Here is a 14,560-nt window from a genome sequence, read left to right on the forward strand (position 1 = left end):
TCTTTTAACATATGATACTGAACTAACTAGTCATAAAGAAAAATATGTAACATATACCTATAGCATAAAGCTTAGTGTGTGTGTGTGTGATACACAGAACAATTTGAGATGTACTGTAAAGTTAAAGGTAAAATGTTAAGGCTTTTAGAAGTAAACATAGATGAGTACTTGTTCAAGGTTTTAAAAATTGTATGTATGAATATATGCATGTAAATATAGTGCCCACAGAATCCCAAGGATTAGAATATCCTGGAACTGGAGTTAAGCATACTATTGAGCCACCTGATATGGGTGCTAGAAACTGAATCTGTGTTCTCTGGAAGAACCGTGCATGATCTCAACTGAAGTGGCATCTCATGAGCCCTAAAAGGGAATTCTTGTAACCTTATTGTAGGCAGACATCTTAGATGATACCCAAGAACAATACTCTCAAAACTGAGATAGCACACCTTCTCCTTTTGCTGAGCAAAAATGCCACTAAGGAAATGTTCAAGAAAGCCACAGTCTAGAGGAAAATAAAACTTGCATACAGGCCCTATATAAAGGGCATGCACATGGTGTCATGCACTGAGGCACTGGCAACTTACTAATACTCCCCCAACCCACCCAAAGAAAACTGACTGTCCCTCAGCAGCTATCAAGTGCCATCAACTCCCTATGAGCTTATGGAGGTCTTGTGCCAGTAACCACTGTTGCTTTGAGTTCAAGGGTCTAACAACCATGCCATGCCAAGGGGCCAGCTTTTCACAGCATCTCTGCCATGCTTCTTGGAGTTAGACACAGATGCTCTATGTGCACGGCTGAGCACTCATAATTGCTCAGATTTAGATGATTCAGTTCATAAGCTTAGTTCCATGATCTTGTGTAGAAGATTATCATAGTGATGGAAGAGGCCCTTCACCTCATTATAAGCAGGAAGCAGAGGAAAGGGAGTGGACTAAGAACCAATATAACCTTCAAAGACATTTCTTTAGCCCAGTGACTGGCTTCTTCCAACTAGGCCCCTTCTACTAAAGTTTCCAGAAAATTCTAAAATAGTCCCACAGGTTTGGAGCTGAGCACTCAACTCATGAGTCTGCGGGGGATGATTTTGTATTCAAAACCATAATACAGTAACATATATGAATAAATCTAAGCATCATGTCAAGTGAGAAAGTGGTCACACAAAACATCAATCAATACTAGCAAGTAGAATAATGTCTACAGCTAGCTTGGAGCAGAAGTGGGAAGACTGAATGGAGACAAATGTGAAAAACTTTCTGGGTTAGCAGAGGTGCCCCTCTAACTTGATTTACCTCAAAACTCATGGAACTATACGTTTTCTATTTAGCTCTACCTTCAAAAGTCTGTCCCAAAGCAGGCAAGAAAATAGAAAAGAGGAACAGGCAGAGCAACTGAAAGCATATGAGGAGATGGTAGATTTAAACTCAAATGCAGCAGTCATTGTATTACATGTAAATGTGCCAGATGCTCCAATTAAAAGACAAAGATATGTCAGACTGGGTGCTTAAAATTCCAACCATTTGCTGTTGATAAGAGACACATACTAAAACATAAGCTACAGAAATATTGAACAGAAAACAATTAGAAAGTAACATATGCAAATGTGAACAAAAGAGAAACTATCATGTCTGTATTATTATCAGATAAGGTGTGTTTCAAATTTAAAAATGATTACTAAGGAAAACACATCAAGCTGTCAGGTCCCTGGGGAGAAAACCAGCAATTTTGAAATCATATGCACCTGGCCTCAATAGCTAGAGCAACAAGGAAAATAGATAGGCCACAATGACAGCAGAAGGTTTTAACTTGCTTCTTTTAATAACTGATAAAAATTGTGGCCCAAGAAACCAGTAAAAATATGAGCCCAAGAAATCAGTAAGAATATTAGCTTATTTATATTCGAGTGTAGGTGTAGTAAAATGGATAAATAAACACTGAAACCCCAAACAAAAGAGTACAAAAAAGTTTAAGGGGTACTTAAAAACCTGGTCATGTATGGGGTCACAAAATAAGTCTTAACAGATTTTAAAACTTGTCATTTTGAGTACATATTCTACATATAAGGGAAATAGATTATAAACAAATTATTTTAAAATACAAAATAAAATTTGAAATTAATAATTTATTTAAAAATACTGTCAAAATCCATCCCAATGAAATGATGAGGTATTTAACTGCAAGATTACACAAACATAACATATGAAAATCTTATAAAATGAGGACAAGACAATATTTAGAGCCAAAATTATAGCTTAAACACACACATTCAAAAATAACAAAGAATTCTTAAAATCAATGATGGAAGCAATCAACTTGTACTCAGCAAATTAAAAGCTAAGAGAATAAAAGAGAGGAAATAATAAAAGTAAAGACAGAAGTTAATGAAATGATTGCAAGCACAAAACAGAGAGGAAAAACATAGCCAAACGCTATTCTTTGAAGAGTTCAAATTTTGTCTTGGCAAAGCTGATGAAAGCAAGAAAAGGAAACAATGTCAGGAGCATAGAGGATGCATCACACAAACATTAAAGACAGGCTACAAGGAGAGTGAATGGCTTCATGTCAGCATGTTTGAAAAGATGATGAAATGGAAAAATTCCTAGGAGAAATACATCTTAATATTGGAATGTGAAAATGTTGAAAATATTCTCATAAAATGATTGAAGATTCAAAAACATTTAAAATCTCTCAAAGAAAACATTTCTAGACTCAAGTCACTTCCATAGTGGAGTCTGCCAAACAATTTAAGAGAAACAAATAAACAAACTTAAACAAATTCTTCCAAAGAACGAAGATGAGGCAGAAATAAATTTTAGGGAGGCAAAATATTAATAGAAAACATTATAGGAAGTTGACAACAAACACTTTAGCCAGTGTGGTGGCACAGATAAGGAGTCAACCCCTTATGGGGTAAGAACAGAAGGGTCAAAAATTGAGGCCATTCTCAGCCACACAGTAAGTTTGAGGCTAACCCGGGCTATGTGACATCTTGATTCAAACTCAAATAACTGGGAATTAAATAATCAATAAGCAATCTCATTGAGAATATAGCAGTAAAAAATCTACATAAAATCTTACCAGATGGAGTCAACAACATATAGAACGAAAACCAACCAGTTCAAATGGAATTGGATCCAGAACTATCCATTTAATCTGTTTCTCAGTTACTTTCCTATTATTGTCAAGAGATACCATGACCAAAGACACTAATGAAAGGAAACATTTAATTGGGGGGTTTGCTCACAGTTTCAGAGGGTGTGTAGAGTCCATGGCTGTGATGATGGGGATCATGGGAACAGGCAAGCAGGCATGGTACTGGAGAAGTGGCTGAGAGATTCTATGTTGAGACAACAACCATGAGCTATGGCATGGACGTTTGAAACCGCAACTCTACCACTCCACCCCACCCCTACCCAAGTGACATAACAAGGATATTCCTACTAATCCTTCCCACACATTTCTACCCATGGGACCATTTTCCTTCAAACCATCATAACTTGACATTCCAAATTTTATCATTCTAGTACATAGTAATGGAATAAAATTTAAAAAATGTAGATAAACATCTCAATAGACAATAAAAATACAATAAATTTAAAATTCATTCATCAGTAAAACAAACAATCACTGAACAAAAGAAAAGTAGCAGGAACTTAGTAGCCCAATTTAAAAAACCAAACCAAACCTTCAACAGGTGCTTTGCACACATCAGACTAATGGTGGAATGTTGAAAGCTTTCCTTTTGAGATAAAGAATGAAAGATTGATAACACAACTATCTGGTCAATAAGACTCTTGCACAAAACTGGGCTGGACATTCCAGAAAGGACAGCAAGAAAAAGAGGCATAGGAATTAAAAGGGAAGGCTTCTTATGTGTCTTGGAAATCTCAGTGAGCCTATACATCTTTTAAAAAGTTCTAGATACAATGTGGATGGCCAAGAACCCACTGGGGTTAGTATAGCAAATAAACAGAAACTTCCAGTAACATATGACATTTACAGAGTCATGAGAAGAATCTGGGGCTGGGATATAGTCAATGGTCAAGTTCTTATCTAGCAACATTCACAATTACTAATGAGTCTGACTCCCTTGCCATGTATTTATGGGGCAAATGGATGCCGTCTTTTATGAGGTATTGAATATGGAGCTCCCAGAACTGGGAGAAAATGAAAAAGAAAAAAGAGCAAATCAAAGGTCAATGAGTAAGTCTAATGGAAGTTACTCAAGGTTTGTGTGTGTGTGTGTGTGTGTGTGTGTGTGTGTGTGCAGAAAGCTCTGACGTTTATGGGAAGAAAGTGGGCTTGTGAAAGTGGGACCTACCATGTTCATATATTGGAAGATTTACCCCTGCATAAATGGCAGTGTTGTGGATTGGTTTTAATGTTATTTGTGTTAATTTGGCTCTCAAAAATCACATGAGAACCTGGATGTCTGCCTATAAGACACTGAGAGTACCTGCCCCTAGTTGGTTTTGATTGGTGAATAAAAGTTGTCAGTGGCCAGTGACTGGGCAGGGAGACAGAGACGGGATATTAGATTACCTGGACAAGTGAACCACAGGAGGGAAATGGTTTGAGAATCGCCATGGCAGGCATGAAAGATCAGGCCTGAGAACTGCAAGAGAGAAAGAATATAGCCATGTAAGAATCCGGGAAGAGCGGCCCCAGGGGACACTCTCCCATTGGGTCTGGTGTAGCTGAGATGAAACATAGAATTATTAAGTAATAATTTAGGAATATCTGACGGGAGGCGTAAGCAATGTGAAAGTTTGGTCATGGTCCAGTCGTTGAGCTGTTTAGGGTATATTAAAAATAAGACTCCACATATGTGTCTTTCATTCTTAAATCCCAAACATTTGGGTAACAAGGAGCACACGCACATACCCCGGGAAGTTTTGAAAGAATTAAAATACTACTGCTTTAGATGTCATCCAATGTATTAGTTGTATTCACTTCTAAAAATTAGAGATTACTGAATGGAAGACACATGTCATGATGTGAGCCTAGGAGAACTGGTTTCTAAAAAAAGATGAGATAAGCCACATGGTTCCTCCCCAAGCCACACAGGTTTGGAACTAAAAGAGAAGCACACATAATTCTAGGGTTCATAGCATGAGCTGAGTCACAGTTAAGCCCCCCCCCCCCCCCCCCAGGTGGACCCTGACAAATCTGGGTAGCAGGCATTTACTCTGGGCCCTTCTCAAAGGCTTCTGGCTGACTCAAGATTTTAAACTCGGAGGTGCTAGGAACCCCTACTATACAAAAGGCGGACTACTTGGAAGGCAAAGAGAGGCAGACAGTAGAGGCTGATTTCCTCCAACAAACAGATGAACAAGAGCTAAAGATAAATAAAATTTGATTTATTTGTCCTTAAAGATATAATTATTTAAATGTTTTTAAATATACATGGAATTAAAAAATCCACGCCTTTGATCTCAATTGTAAGAAACAAAGACACGGAGATAGAATAAAAATAAATGAAAAAAATGCATTAAAAGAAAATTTTAAAGTCTATACCAGGGCAACACTTGAGATCTTTGAATGTGGTCTACATGGGATTTCTAAGGTTACTTAGCCTGGCATGACAAATTAATAGCCTAAAATAGGTTCATACAAAAGTATAAAAGAACATTTAATTAAAATTAATTACATAAGAAAGGCTGTTAATTCAAGTTATATAAAGAGAAAGGGGATATATATGTGGATATATATACACATATATTTTTTCACAGAGATATTAATCTCAATAGAAGAGAAAAATGAATGAAAATCCAAACATTTGGGCAGGTAGCAAGGAGCATGTGCACACCTGCCAGGGAGTACAGAGCAGATTAAAATACTACTGCTTCATGGCAAGACTCTTCAAATTCATGTAAAAAGAAAGGAAGGAAGGAAGGAAGGAAGGAAGGAAGGAAGGAAGGGAAGGAGGGAGGGAGGGAGGGAGAAAGAAAGGAAGAAGGAAAGAAAGAAAAAAGAAAGAAAGAAAAAAGAAAGAAAGAAAAGAAGAGAAGAGAAGAGAAGAGAAAAGAAAGAAAAGAAAAGAAAAGAAAAGAAAAGAAAAGAAAAGAAAAGAAAAGAAAAGAAAAGAAATCCAGGTCAAAATGACAAAGTGTGTTGTTAATATTTATAAGTTGATTTTTAAATGTATAGAAAATGAGAAAGATCAAGATGCTTTTAAAAAGTGTAGGAAGAAGTGTTCTACAGTAAAGTCACAATAGGTAGTAAAGAAGAGTTGGTGCCCCAAGAGCTCTCTGATGAATAATTCTTCAGCCTAAAATCAGATTCATGAGTAAATTAGTTCTTAAAAAGAACTGATTGAATAAATAAGCAACTAACTAACTAACTAAATACATAAATAAATAAGCAAGCAAATAAATATCCCTTGTCCATTGAATAGACATCAATTAGAAATGCATTTTAAATATAACTGGTAGTTTATGTTGTACATAAATAGATCTGAATCAGTTTGATATAAAAGATATGCCTTGCATATGAAAGACAAAACCCATGTCTCCTTGAAAAAAATATTTTATGTCCCTGTGATAGAAAAGGCATCATACTAAAATAAGATACAAGAAAGGATACTAAGAATAAGAAAATTATCAATGACTTTGACCACATTAAATTAATAATTTCTAATTCAGAAAGTACTACTGAGCTGGATGTAGTAGCATAAGCATTTATTCCCAGCAATAGGAAGACAGAGACAGGAGAGTCTCAGGGAGTTTAAGGTCAATCTGGTCTATATCCTAAGTTCCATGTCAGCCAGAGACATACAATGAGACTTTGTATCAAAACACAAACAAATAAAAGGAGAAAATGAAGAGAGAATTCATGTAGAAGAGATTTCAGAACATACACACAGCTGTCAGAAGCCTTGTAAACTACTAAAAAATATTTCAAAAACAACAAGAAACAGACAGCTAAATAGAAAACTGTGCAGATATCACCAGTAGGTGACTCATGAAAGAGAATATCCAGATGCCCACTAAATACTTGGAAACAGAGTCAGGCTCATTAGTAATCAGTGGCATACAAAACAAATCTAATGCAAATTGAAGAACATTGTAGAGCACACTATCCAAGATGACTAAAATTAAAAGAAATAATCCTAATGAATACTGGTAGAGCTGCGGAGTGATAGGCCCTCATACAGGACTGGAGGGTGTGCACACTGGTATAATACCTCTGGAGACCACTTTGGCACTTCTACTAAAGCTAATCAGACATAGACTCTATTACTCAGGAACTCCACATGGACGCCATGAGACACACTCAATAATGGTTCTAGCAGCTGTGTTTGCTATAGCTCCACACTGGAACCAACCCAAATGTCCATCAATAGCATAATGGTTCAGCAATGTGCACTGTGTTTACAGAAAAGAACCTAACGTGGCAGACACAGTATGTATGGATTTCACAAACGTAACAAGCCTACTGTGTGACTTCATTCTGGGCTACTCATAAACATTATAGAATCTAGAGATGCCTGATTAAGTCATAAATAAGATATGCAGATAAGTGCTTACCATAATAATCTGGCTAGCTGGCACCTCTGGGGAACCAACAAGAAGGTTATTCTCAGTGAACTTGAGACAACTGCATCACTGGTCCACCTTAGGGAGATGAGGACAGTGAGTCTGTGGGTGGCTGCTTCATGATAATTAATTCACATGTTCTTTTGTTTCACTGCATTTCACTTTTTAAGATATGTTCTTTCTATGTTGCCCATGCTATCCTCAGACTCAAAATCCTCCTGTCTCAGCCTCTCAAATGCAGGAATTTCAGCCTGTTCGCCACCACATCTGGGAAGCTGTACATTCTTAAGTCACTTCCCATATAAATGTAATCTATGGTAATAAATATTTAGGAAACAAAAAAGAGATACAATTGGTGACATAGACAGGAGCCCCCAAAAGACTCTCCTCTCAATTAATAGCAATTTACTTTTTATTCTTCTTTAGACTGAATGGCCCTACCAAAATGAAAGAAATATAACTGGAAACTTCAGTGTCTGGGTCGGTCTGAGCAAAAGCATCGGTCACTGGGAAGATCAGAGGTGATGCTGGCTGGGTCTGCTTCACTGCTGGCCTGGGAATAGGTCCAAATCAAATGATCTGTATGAGTGTCGTGAACATAAATGGTAGACTCAGGGTGCAGAGAAGACTCCAGTGGTTCAGGGAGCTGTGGTGGATTAAAATGGCAGCCATTTTAGGATCCAATCCCAGTTTCATGCCTGGATTCCCAACACTGCAACACCTGAAGCTCCAGGAAAGCTAAATGAGGGGATGTGTTGCAAACCCTTGTGGAAGGCTTGGAAAGTAACTCCCCTTTCTGCTTCTGGAGAGGACATCACTGCTGAGAGGATGTAAGTGGGAACACTTGGAAGCTTTTGTGCCTGAGAAATGCGTCTGAAACCCACATCACCAAAGCATACTTTTCAGCTCTATCCCAGTGGTTCTCAACCTTACTAATGCTACAGTCTTTTAACATAGTTCCCCATGTTGTGGTGATCCTCAACCTTTAAAGTATTTCACTGCTACTTAATAACTGATTTTTTTTTTTTGCTACTGTGGTTGGATTGTAAACATCTGATATGCAGTATATCGGATATGTGGCCCTCAAAAGGGTCGGAACACCTGGGTTGAGAACTGCTGTTCTATCCCTTCTCAAACATTCTTTCAGAGAACCTGCACTGTTTCCAAGCTATATTTGGGACTGGAGAGGTTCCTGAGTGTGCTGACCACAGAAGTAGCTGAGAATCCAGTCTTTCTGGAGTTGGAGTGTCACTGGACAGTAGTTGTAGTGGCTATTCCTGGTTGTCAACTTGACAATATTTGGAATGAACTACAATTCGGAATTGGAAGGCTCACCAGTGACCCTTATCTGGAGGCTTGGAGATCCTTATCTGGATCTTGGTTTGAAGATCTTGAGCCATAGTGGCTATGGATTCCAGAAGATTGAATCTCCGAGTTAAGGAACACACCTTTAATCTGGGCTATGCCTTTCATCTGGGATTAAAGGTGTGGTGGAACACACCTTTAATCTGGGCTACACCTTTTGCTGGAGACAATATAAGGACATTGGAAGAAGGGAGTCTAGCTCTTGCTCTTGCTCTTGCTCCTTTGCCTGCTTGCTGCGTGAGACTGAGTGACTGCTAGATCCTTGGACTTCCATTCACAGCTGCGACTGAACAATTGTTGGGAATTGGGCTGCCGACTGTAAGTCATCAATAAATTCCTTTACTATTTAGAGACTATCCATAAGTTCTGTGACTCTAGAGAACCCTGACTAATACAGAAGTTGGTACCAGGAGTGGTTCTAGAGTAACAGAAGTACAAGGATGAATCTTTTAAAATTCTGGAATTGGCTTGTTGATCCACCAGCACTTTCAACTATTGAAACCTCTCCAGATTCTCTCCCTCCTGGGAGCTCAGAGAATTTTGAAGACCCATGGTTGAAACTATATTCCGAACTTAAAGAAGCTAATGCCCTTGATTTTCTTAATGAATTAGGTGATTCAGTGCACAAAGCTTTCTACAAGATGGGGAAAAAATCGAAAAATGATTTTACTGGCTGGCTGCTCTTAGTATCTGTGGAAAAAATGATGAATGAAAGGAAGGAGTTGTGTGATAAAATCGAAAGGCTCCAGACACAAGTAAACGATCTAAAAGTTGCTAAGTGTGTCCTTGAGGAGAATCTTCTCTCTTGTAGCAATAGAGCTCAAGTTGCAGAAAATCAAACAGAAACTCTCATTGTAAGGTTGGCTGAACTACAGAGAAAATTTAAGTCTCAGCCTCAGAGTGTGTCGACAGTTAAAGTAAGGGCTCTAATTGGCAAAGAATGGGATCCTACAACATGGGATGGGGATGTGTGGGAAGACCATGTTGAAGCTGAGAATTTTGAATCCTCAGATTCTCAAGGGTTTGCCCCACCTGAGGAAGTAGTACCCTCAGCCCCACCTCTTGAAATAATGCCTTCCCCACATGAGGAAATTAATTTTGCAGAGTCTGCTCACAGCCCACCAATAGTTTCTTCTAGACCTGTAACCAGACTCAAAGCAAAACAGGCTCCTAGAGGGGAGGTAGAAAGTATAGTCCATGAGGAAATTCGCTACACTACTAAGGAGCTTAATGAGTTTGCTAATTCATTCAAGCAGAAACCTGGTGAATATGTGTGGGAATGGATTTTAAGGGTGTGGGATAAGGGTGGAAGGAACATAAAACTAGAGCAGGCTGAGTTTATTGACATGGGTCCTCTGAGTAGAGATTCTAGGTTTAATACGGAAGCTCGCATAGTTAAAAAAGGTGTCAAAAGTTTGTTTGAATGGTTGGCTGAGGTGTTTATCAAAAGATGGCCTACTGGAAATGACTTGGAGATGCCTGATATTCCGTGGCTTAGTGTTGATGAAGGGATTTTAAGACTTAGGGAAATTGCAATGCTAGAGTGGATATATTGTGTAAAGCATAATTGTCCACAATGGGAAGGTCCAGAAGATATGCCTTTCACCAGCTCTATAAGACGCAAATTGGTGAGAGGGGCACCAGCACATTTGAAGGGTTTTGTTCTTTCCCTTTTCCTTGTGCCAGATCTTAGCATTGGAGATGCTTCTGCTCAATTAGATGAATTAAATTCACTGGGTTTAGTTGGATCCCGAGGTAACAAGGGCCAGGTGGCAGCATTGAATCGCCGGAGACAAGGTGATCCTAGTTATTATAATGGACAGCGTAGACAAAAGAATGTTTATAATAACATACCCAGTAATGGTCAGCACAGGAGAGGTGAAATTTATAATGGCATGACTCGCTTGGACCTTTGGTACTGGCTAATCAATCATGGTGTTTCCAGGAATGAAATACATAGGAAGCCTACTGCATATTTGTTTGATCTGTATAAGCAGAAAAATTCTCAAACAAATGAAAGAAAGGCTACATTAGATCGTGGTAAACAGCAATCTCGGCCAGTGAATCAATTTCCAGACTTGAGACAGTTTGCAGATCCGGAACCCCTTGAATGAAGGGGTGGCCAGGTTCCTCTGAGGAAGGATCTTGATAAGACACTCAAAGGTTTTGCTGTTACCCTTTCTCCAGTTCTTCCCCAGAGGGACCTACGGCCTTTTACAAGGGTAACTGTACACTGGGGAAAAGGAAATAATCAGACTTTTCGGGGTCTGCTGGATACTGGTTCTGAGTTGACACTGATCCCAGGGGATCCCAAGAAACATTGTGGCCCTCCAGTTAAAGTAGGGGCTTATGGAGGGCAGGTAATTAATGGAGTTTTGACTGATGTCCGACTCACAGTAGGTCCAGTAGGTCCCCGGACACATCCTGTGGTGATTTCCCCAGTTCCAGAATGTATAATTGGGATAGATATACTCAGAAATTGGCAGAATTCTCATATTGGTTCCCTGAACTGTAGAGTGAGGGCTATTATGGTTGGAAAGGCCAAATGGAAGCCTTTAGAGTTGCCTCTGCCAAAGAAAATAGTGAATCAAAAACAGTATCGTATTCCTGGAGGAATTGCAGAAATTACTGCCACTATCAAGGACTTGAAAGATGCAGGGGTGGTGGTTTCCACCACATCTCCATTTAACTCTCCTATCTGGCCAGTGCAGAAAACAGATGGATCATGGAGAATGACAGTTGATTACCGAAAACTAAATCAGGTAGTAACTCCAATTGCAGCTGCTGTACCAGATGTAGTTTCCTTACTTGAGCAAATTAACACATCTCCTGGCACCTGGTATGCGGCTATTGATCTGGCAAATGCCTTCTTCTCAGTACCTGTCCATAAGGACCACCAGAAGCAATTTGCTTTCAGTTGGCAAGGCCAACAGTATACCTTCACAGTTTTGCCTCAAGGATATATTAACTCTCCTGCCCTGTGTCATAATTTAGTTAGAAGGGATCTTGATCGTTTGGATCTTCCACAAAATATCACATTGGTGCACTATATTGATGACATTATGCTGATTGGACCAAGTGAGCAGGAAGTAGCAACCACTTTGGACTCATTGGTAACACATATGCGTATCAGAGGATGGGAAATAAATCCAACCAAAATTCAAGGACCATCTACCTCAGTGAAATTCTTAGGAGTCCAGTGGTGTGGGGCATGCAGAGATATTCCTTCTAAGGTGAAAGATAAGTTATTGCACCTGGCCCCTCCTACAACCAAGAAAGAAGCACAACGTTTAGTGGGTCTATTTGGATTCTGGAGACAACACATCCCTCACTTGGGTGTGTTACTTAGGCCTATTTACCAAGTGACTCGGAAAGCTGCTAGCTTTGTGTGGGGCCTGGAACAGGAGAAGGCCCTTCAACAGGTCCAGGCTGCTGTGCAGGCTGCTCTACCACTTGGACCATATGACCCAGCAGATCCGATGGTACTTGAGGTGTCTGTGGCTGATAGAGATGCTGTTTGGAGCCTCTGGCAGGCCCCTGTAGGTGAATCACAGAAAAGGCCTTTGGGATTTTGGAGCAAAGCTCTACCATCATCTGCAGACAACTATTCTCCCTTTGAAAAACAGCTCTTGGCCTGCTATTGGGCCTTAGTGGAAACTGAACGTCTGACAATAGGACACCAAGTCACTATGCGACCTGAACTACCCATCATGAGCTGGGTACTATCAGACCCTGCAAGTCATAAAGTGGGACGTGCACAGCAGCAGTCTATTATCAAATGGAAGTGGTATATACGTGATCGGGCCAGAGCAGGTCCTGAAGGCACAAGCAAGTTACATGAAGAAGTTGCTCAAATGCCTATGGTTTCTACTCCTGTTACAATGCCATCTGCTGCCAAGCATGCACCTATAGCCTCATGGGGTGTTCCCTATGATCAACTGACCGAAGAGGAGAAGACTAGAGCCTGGTTTACTGATGGCTCTGCACGTTATGCAGGCACCACCCAGAAGTGGACAGCTGCAGCATTACAACCCCTTTCTGGGACAACCTTGAAAGACACAGGTGAAGGGAAATCTTCACAGTGGGCAGAACTTCGGGCAGTACACATGGTATTACAGTTTGTTTGCAAGAAGAAATGGCCAGATGTACGATTATACACTGACTCATGGGCTGTAGCCAATGGATTGGCTGGATGGTCAGGGACTTGGAAAGATCACAATTGGAAAATTGGTGAGAAAGACATCTGGGGAAGAAGTATGTGGATAGATCTCTCCAAATGGGCAAAGGATGTGAAGATATTTGTGTCCCATGTAAATGCTCACCAAAAGGTGACTTCAGCTGAGGAGGAGTTCAATAATCAAGTGGATAAGATGACCCGTTCTGTGGACAATCAGCCTCTCTCCCCAGCCATCCCTGTCATTGCTCAATGGGCACATGAACAAAGTGGCCATGGTGGTCGAGATGGAGGTTATGCTTGGGCTCAGCAACATGGGCTTCCACTCACCAAGGCTGACCTGGCTACAGCTGCTGCTGATTGCCAGATCTGCCAACAGCAGAAACCAACACTGAGCCCCAGATATGGCACCATTCCTCGAGGTGACCAGCCAGCAACCTGGTGGCAGGTTGACTACATTGGACCACTTCCTTCGTGGAAAGGACAGCGTTTTGTTCTTACTGGAGTAGATACTTATTCTGGTTATGGATTTGCCTTTCCTGCACGTAATGCCTCTGCTAAAACCACCATTCACGGACTGACAGAATGCCTCATCTATCGTCATGGTATTCCACACAGTATTGCTTCTGACCAAGGAACTCATTTCACAGCCAGAGAAGTACGACAGTGGGCTCACGATCATGGAATTCACTGGTCTTACCACATTCCCCATCATCCTGAAGCAGCTGGGCTGATAGAAAGATGGAATGGCCTTTTGAAGACGCAGTTACAGCGCCAATTAGGTGGTAACAGCTTGGAAGGCTGGGGCAGAGTTCTTCAGAAGGCAGTATATGCTTTGAATCAGCGCTCGATATATGGTACAGTTTCACCCATAGCCAGGATTCATGGGTCCAGGAATCAAGGGGTGGAAAACGGAATAGTTCCACTTACTATCACTCCTAGTGACCCTCTAGGAAAATTTTTGCTTCCTGTCCCCATAACTCTAGGTTCTGCTGGCTTAGAAGTTTTGGCTCCAGAGAGGGGAGTGCTCCTACCAGGAGCTACAACAAACATTTCATTGAACTGGAAGCTCAGACTTCCCCCTGGTCATTTTGGGCTTCTAATGCCCTTAAACCAACAGGCTAAAAAAGGAATAACAGTGTTAGGAGGGGTGATAGATCCAGATTACCATGGGGAAATTGGATTACCTCTTCACAATGGTGGTAAGCAAGATTATGTCTGGAGTGCAGGAGATCCCTTAGGGCGTCTCTTAGTACTACCATGTCCTGTGATTAAAGTCAATGGGAAACTACAACAGCCTAATCCAAGCAGGATGACAAAGGACGCAGACCCATCAGGAATGAAGGTATGGGTCAATCCTCCAGGAAAAGAGCCAAGACCTGCTGAGGTGCTGGCTGAAGGTGAAGGAAATACAGAATGGGTAGTAGAGGAAGGTAGTTATAAATACCAATTAAGGCCACGTAACCAGTTGCAGAAACGA

Source organism: Mus musculus, chromosome 9, assembly GCF_000001635.26.
Source record: "Mus musculus strain C57BL/6J chromosome 9, GRCm38.p6 C57BL/6J".
Lineage (NCBI taxonomy): Eukaryota > Metazoa > Chordata > Mammalia > Rodentia > Muridae > Mus > Mus musculus.